The 7,731-nt window shown below is 42.0% G+C and overlaps 1 non-coding gene across 1 annotated transcript; it reads right to left on the bottom strand.

Moving 5' to 3' along the window:
- Positions 1-381: 381 nt before the first annotated feature.
- On the bottom strand, positions 382-454 carry TRNAS-GGA (transfer RNA serine (anticodon GGA)). Its single transcript has one exon. It is a non-coding gene; the product is annotated as a tRNA-Ser (tRNA).
- Positions 455-7,731: the final 7,277 nt, after the last annotated feature.

The raw sequence follows: 7,731 nt of genomic DNA on the forward strand, positions 1-7,731 counted from the left end.
CAATATTAAGTGTAATACTTTTATTGCACCTAGTTTAATATAAGTTAAATAAAAATCTTATCATATCTGTTGCAAATTTGTCAGCAAGGAAAGTAACTTGATGTGAAGAAACTTTTCAGGAAAGAAAATGAAAATGAGATAAGAGATTTTAGTTAATTCCTATCAAGAATAATTATGTTTTAGAAACAGCTATTAAAATAGTCTCTGCAGATTTTCATAACTTGAAATTCTATGAGTGAGTGAGTGAGTGAATGAGTGAAGTCTCTCAGTCGTGTCTGACTCTTTGCGACCCCCTGGACTGTAGCCTACCAGGCTCCTCCCTCCATGGGATTCTCCAGGGAAGAGTACTGGAGTGGGTTGCCATTTCCTTCTCCAGGGGATCTTCCTGAGCCAGGGATGGAACCTGGGTCTCCTGCATTCCAGGCAGACGCTTTAACCTCTGAGCCACCAGGGAAGCCCGTTGTGCTAAATTAAGTTATGAAAGTTATTGAATAATAGCTACATCATTTCCAAATAAAATATGATGCTGAAACATTAACTATTGAACATTGGCTTCTTTTTACAGAGAAACTAAAGGACTGAACTTCCCTGGTAGCTTAGCTGGTAAAGAATCCGCCTGCAGTGAAGGAGACCCCAGTTCAATTCCTGGATTGAGAAGATCCCCTGGAGGAGAGAAAAGGCTACCCACTCCAGTATTCTGGCCTGGAGAATTCAATGGACTGTATAGTCCAAGGGGTCTCAGAGTCAGACATGACTGATCGACTTTGACTTTCACTTTTCAAAGGACTGAGTGACTAAGCACACACTCAGATGTATTTAGGACTGGTAATGAATATGTTTGGTGCTATTCTGCGATGTTCTCTACTAGAAAGCAAATGTTTTTTTAGAAATTATCACTGATATTTATGTTCACTGATCTTCAGAGTGCTAATGTAAAGGATAGTTCATTATTGCTTACTTCTTAGTTTTCACGGGAAATCAAGACTTTCAGAGCTGAGGACTCTAATATGAACATGTAATTAAAGTTAATAGAAATAATAAAGGAAACATGTCAGTATACAGCAGAAAGATAGGATGTATGTTTTCAGTAAAAAGGTATGAGGAATGGAATTTCATTTTATTAGAGAAAAGAAAGTTAGTGTGCTTTAGAGCTGCTTATTTCTGGATGGAAAAAATAAAGTGGTGGATACAGAAAGTCATGGAAGGTTTGTGGGAAGTGGACCCTGAGAAAAGAGTTCTGTGCATGGTCAGGAATGCTAAATTTAGAATGAATTTAAAAAAGTAAGCTGGTGGAAAACTTGAATTTGGCTTTTCTCTCTGTTAAGAGGACAAATTTTCTTAAAATATTGAACTGCCTTTGATAACAGGTTTTAAGTTCTTTACCTTTTAAGTAATCTATTCTATATTTGTCTTTGAAATATTTTATTGTCACTTTGGCTAAGTAAATAACTACTATTTCACAGTGACCTATGATTCTATCTGACTGAGTGTTCTAAATCCTTTTGATATTTTATTTTTTTGACAAAACTTCCTAGATAAATGAATAAAATTCTAATGAAGTCCCTTTGACCTCTAGCTATTTTTGGGATGCTTCAACGGGCTCCTGAAACAGCCCAAAGAGGGATATTAAACTAATTAGGTTTATTTGGTATGTTAAATTACATGGGAAGCATTATTGAATCAGTAAAAAAAAATCTTCTTATATCATATGGTAAGTGTTATTAATATAGATATTCTAGAAATTATATGGAATTCCTAAAAATCTGATATGTCCTGGTAAAATGTTATCAGTTATAATTCTAGCTATTATCTACAAGCATTGTATGTCGCAGCAGTAACCAACTTCTTTGTCAATTGCATGATAATCAAATTTTAAATGTGCCTTAAGTCTTCTGTCATTATAAATGGTTACGGTTTTATCCCGAGGCCTTTGCAAAACTGCTTCCTCTTCAAAAATTTACAGAAAGGACTTTTGGATAAATATAAATTTCTGGTTTGGAGACCATAATGCTGAGCTGAGTAAGAAATTAAAGGATTCTAATATGGCTTCATAAAACTGTTTAACAGGAAGAATTAGTTACATAGGACTGGTGAACTGGTGAATATGGTTATAATTTTATGGTAAATTATACCTCTGTAAGCAGAATTGAAAACATTTATCTTTTCTATCTGTTCCCTTGAGAGGCTGGAAATTCTTCAGTTCCAGCAGCTTTATCAAATAAATTAGGAAGGCCACTCACTAACAGGTACAGAAAGCTCACAGTATTTTGGGGACCTTGAAAAGGGAGAAAGTCATTAGATCTTATTTTACAAACAAATTAGTCTTAATTTGTTTATACTGAGTAGAAATTAGGGTAATTTTAGAGAAAAAAAGATTATGTTTCAATGAATGTTAAGTCCCAATTCTGTTAATGGAGGTCTGTATTTACTAAGACTCACTTCCCAGATAGTTCCTTATTGTTACATTATACAATATTAATGTAAAGATTAATTATTATAAGGACATTCTAAGTTTGTTTCTGAAACTTATCTCAGTATTTGGATGAAGATCAAGTGCCCCATGATCTGCAATCAGGGGATTTATGCATAGTGAAAAAGACATAATTTAATGGACTATTTCCAACTGAGATGGAAGAAACCATATCAGGTACTCTTAATTAGCTCATGCACAGTGAAACTGAAGGGAATTGACACTTGGATTAATTCCCACTTATAAAGGGCCCCTGTACCAGACTGATGTGGGTTTAAATCCTTTAAACTGTTATTTCAGCCTTGGATTTTGCACAAGTCATTTTGCTTTTCTATCCCTCAATTTCTCATCTGTAAAGTGGATATAATAATCATGGCTACCTCATAGTGTTGTTTCAGGTTTAATAAGATAATGCATCTCAAGTGCTGAATCTCAGTCTTAGCAAAGAGTAAGCATTCAGTGTTAACTGCATGAAAGATGCCAGGAAGCACCTGGCTGGGGAGAAAATGTGGAGCAGATGGCTGAGGCATGCAAGGCCTATTGGACTCCTGCAATTAAATTTTGTTAGAACAACAGATTTTAGCTTATAGTGTGGATTGCTTTAGGATATGGATCAAAACTGTTTCAAGGCTCAAAATATAGTGACAGGTGGAGCAATTAGTACTAGCTATTTTTCCAGGTTCGGGTGGGGATGCTGCTGTATTGCTTGTGCATGCTCAGTTGCTTCAGTCATGTCCAACTCTTTGCAGCTCTATGGACTGTAGCACACCAGGCTCCTTTGTCCATGGGATTCTCCAGGCAAGAAACTGGAGAGGGTTGCCATGCCCTCCTCCAGGGGATCTTCCTGATCCAGAGATCAAAGCCATGTTTCCTGCATCTCCTGCACTGCAGAAGGATTCCTTACCCACTGAGTCACCTGGGTAGCCTGCTCTACTGCTCATATTATGATAAATGGATCCTTTTTCAGTTTTTAAGTCCACTTGGGAGCATGGCATGCACTCGAATGTCCACTCCAGAGACTGCAAACCTAAGAAGACACTTACTCAATTATCCCATGTTTTCTTCTACTTCATATGAGAGTATCTGAGTGTTTTGTGACCTGTTTGTTCCTGTCCTATGGCTATATATATATATATACATAAAATCCATTTGCTTAAGATTTTTTTTTTCTGGTAAGTAAAGAATCTGCTGTATGTGTGGGTAAATGTGCTTAGAAGTACCTTCACATTTTTCTTTAACTGTAAAAGGTTTCAATAGCTCATATTTTAAAGTGCAGAAATGAGGTGGTTGAAGAAAGTACTGGGTGTCCATCATAGTTATTCAGCACCATCAGTGTTAGTCACTCAGTCATGTCTGACTGCTTGTGACCCCATGGACTGTAGCCGGCCTGGCTCTTCTGTCCATGGAATTGTCCAGGCCAGAATACTGGAGTGGGTTGCCATTTCCTTCTCCAATTCAGCACCATCAAAGACAATTTTATTTTTTAAAGAAAATAAGAAGCTGTAATGCCACAAGGGGGCGCCCCTACAACTTTGGTTGTATTAATAGTAAAACCATCACATTCATAGTGGAGGAAGTACCTCATAGATAAGGGATTCAGTTTAAAATTGGTGTTTTTGTTTAAGATCTGCCAGTGAACCTCACTGAGTGCATTCACAGAGTCCTGCTTATGAAACTCACAGACTCCCGAAGGAAGACCAATGCTGTGATAACTCCCAGGCTCAGATAAGCTCGGCAACCTGTCCAGGGTGACTCAGAGTGAAAGAGATGAGACTCAGACTTTATTCTGTCTAATTTTAAAGACCAGGCTTTCCCACAACAGCAGACATCTAGAGAGGGTTTATAACTGAAGGGCATTGGTCAATACAGAAGCAGCACTGATCAGCATTTCCCCAGGATAGGTTCACCAGCAACCTGCACCTGAGGGGTGTTCCCAGTGGGTTCAGGAAGTTTCAGGCTGTTCCTGAGTATTGGAGAAATAGCCCCCACACTGACCATCAGAGGTTTGTGCTCAGAAAGCCCCTTTGTGTTGGGAAGAGACCTTATTAATAGGAAGAGGGTGTCTTGAGTCCTTGGTTTGACACTCATCCCCAGACTGGAGGGTCCTTTATCATAAATGAGTAACTTGGGATTCTGCTTTATATATTATCTTTTCTTAGATCCATAAAGGATGGGGATTTACCATCTTAAATGGGGAAGTATTTCCCAGTTATCTGCTTCCAGTGGGGCTCTTCCTCCATTCTGTGCCCCCATGGGAGGGTCTCAAGGTTCTATAGGCACGTGGAGTGGAATGGTGTGGTATGAGTCCCTGGGGTGCGTAGAAGGTTGTGCTGGGTGTTGTGGTCTGTCCTCCCCCACTGGACGGAAGAGAGATGCTGAGAACCTGTCCAGCCAAGAACCACAAGGGAAGCCTTGTGATAAAGGTAGCCCAGTAGAAAGAGGCCCGACTGACTGTGTTCGGAGTGAGTGTCACCTACAAACTGAGGTGGGGTAGGGACCCTCCCAGGTCCTGGAGACCCTCCCAGGAGTCCCTCTACCAGGGGGGCTTTCTCCAGGTATAAAAGGTAATGCAGTTGGTGTGACTAATGGGATGGATGTTAAGGCTAAGATGAAAAGATCCTGCGAAGGCAGGATCATGAGGCTCCCTAGGAGGACATTTCACTGCCCCAGGAAGGAGGGAGGGTCCACTAGCCTGCAGCTCACAGACAGTGGGGTCCCCAGGCCCTGCTGGAAGACCAGTGAGGCTTCTCCTGCAGTCTTTGCAGGTCTGGGCTAGGCTGAAGGTGCGGGCCTGACACACGAGTGGACAGGGGGCTTCTGTGGTTGGACAAGGGCCGTCGTGGGGCTCAGACGTTGCTGAGACGCAGCCATAGGCCTTAGTTCCTCTACCTGCAGTGTGAGAGGGAGGTGGGAGGCTGCCTTGGGACAAGTCTGGCCTCGCTCTTCCTCATGTGGCTTCACAAGATCTGAAACCATTTCATGGGGAGATTCACTGCACTGAGAGGGACCTGGATCTGGAAAGACCAGTGGTTGGAGGCTAGGGCCTGCCCGAGGCCTGGCTCTGCCACACACTTAGTTTTCAAACTTTCAGTGTATTCACTAACCTCTTTAGATCCTCAGTTTTCTCATCTGAAAAATGGGAAGATAATCATGATGATAGCTATGTGGCTGTATTACAATAAAGTGCTTTGTAAAGTGGAAAGTGCTAGACAAGTGAGAGATGCTGCTGCTGGTTTAGTCGCCTGTCTGCCACTGACTGCCTGAAGATTATGGCCAGTGTCTGTTATGTAACTTCAGCAAGAACAGATGAAGCAGTATCCCAGCTTTTCTATGGATCTAACTTCTCCCATCCTTAGTCCTTCAGAATTTAGCCGTGGGCAGGGCTCTCATTTCATTTTCATAGACATGGGGGCCCATTTCAGTGATTTGAGGACAGGAAACCCCCATTGCCCATCTTTGGGGGTCCTTCTCTTCTACTGTGGTTTCTCTTTGTCCCAACCTCACAAAACAGAGTTCCTCTCCAATTGCCTCACAGAGAATGGCGTAGCTGTTTTTATTTTCACTTTTGGTACTCTAGCAAATATTTAAATAAAATATACCAGCACCTAATGGCCTTCAAAACCATCTGACTCAGACAGAAATTCCATACTTTATTTTCCTTTAGCGTCTTTCTTTCACCTTCAACTATCTTTGATATAACTCATTTATTTTAAGGTTTTTAGTTGTTCAGTACAGTATTCTCTATAGCAAGTTTCAGGAAAAAAAACTTCACTAAATATATTTTAGTTCAATGATTTTTTTTGGAGGACTGAAGAAGCAAACTCAAGCCAGAGATCCCAGAAATGACATCAGGAATCACATGGCAGAACTGGGCTGCTAAGAGATCTGTTGCCTCTGCCACTAACAAGAATCAGCAAGATCAGTAGCTGCTACATCACAGCTTTGGTATCTCTGCCAGCATCCATGCCAGAAAAACCTTACCTGCTCCTGCTGCTGCTAAGTTGCTTCAGTTGTGTCCGACTCTGCGTGACCCCATAGACGGCAGCCCACCAGGCTCCCCCGTCCCTGGGATTCTCCAGGCAAGAACACTGGAGTGGGTTGCCATTTCCTTCTCCAATGCATGAAAGTGAAAAGTAAAAGTGAAGTCGCTCAGTCATGTCCAACTCTTAGCGACCCCATGGACTGCAGTCCACCAGGGTCCTCCACCCATGGGATTTTCCAGGCAAGAGTACTGGAGTGGGGTGCCGTTGCATGCCTTCAGTTCAGTTCAGTCACTCAGTCGTGTCTGACTCTTTGCGACCCCATGAATCGAAGCATGCCAGGCCTCCCTGTCCATCACCAACTCCTGGAGTTCACTCAGACTCACGTCCATCGAGTCAGTGATGCCATCCAGCCATCTCATCCTCTGTTGTCCCCTTCTCCTCCTGCCCCCAATTCCTCCCAGCATCAGAGTCTTTTCCAATGAGTCAACTCTTCGCGTGAGGTGGCCAAAGTACTGGAGTTTCAGCTTCAGCATCATTCCTTCCAAAGAAATCCCAGGGCTGATCTCCTTCAGAATGGACTGGTTGGATCTCCTTGCAGTTCAAGGGACTCTCAAGAGTCTTCTCCAACACCACACTGCAAAAGCAGCAATTCTTCGGCGCTCAGCCTTCTTCACAGTCCAACTCTCACATGCATACATGACCACAGGAAAAACCATAGCCTTGACTAGATGGACCTTTGTTGGCAAAGTAATGTCTCTGCTGTTCAATATGCTATCTAGGTTGGTCATAACTTTCCTTCCAAGGAGTAAGCGTCTTTTCATTTCATGGCTGCAGTCACCATCTGCAGTGATTTTGGAGCCCTAAAAGTGAAGTCTGACACTGTTTCCACTGTTTCCCCATCTATTTCCCATGAAGTGATGGGACCGGATGCCATGATCTTCGTTTTCTGAATGTTGAGCTTTAAGCCAACTTTTTCACTCTCCGCTTTCACTTTCATCAAGAGGCTTTTGAGTTCCTCTTCACTTTGTGCCATAAGGGTGGTGTCATCTGCATATCTGAGGTTATTGATATTTCTCCCGACAATCTTGATTCCAGCTTGTGCTTCTTCCAGTCCAGTGTTTCTCATGATGTACTCTGCATAGAAGTTAAATAAACAGGGTGACAATATACAGCCTTGACGTACTCCTTTTCCTATTTGGAACCAGTCTGTTGTTCCATGTCCAGTTCTAACTGTTGCTTCCTGACTTGCATGCCTAGACCCCAATAAAACCCAATTTC

This window comes from Bos mutus, chromosome 3, assembly GCF_027580195.1.
Source record: "Bos mutus isolate GX-2022 chromosome 3, NWIPB_WYAK_1.1, whole genome shotgun sequence".
NCBI lineage: Eukaryota > Metazoa > Chordata > Mammalia > Artiodactyla > Bovidae > Bos > Bos mutus.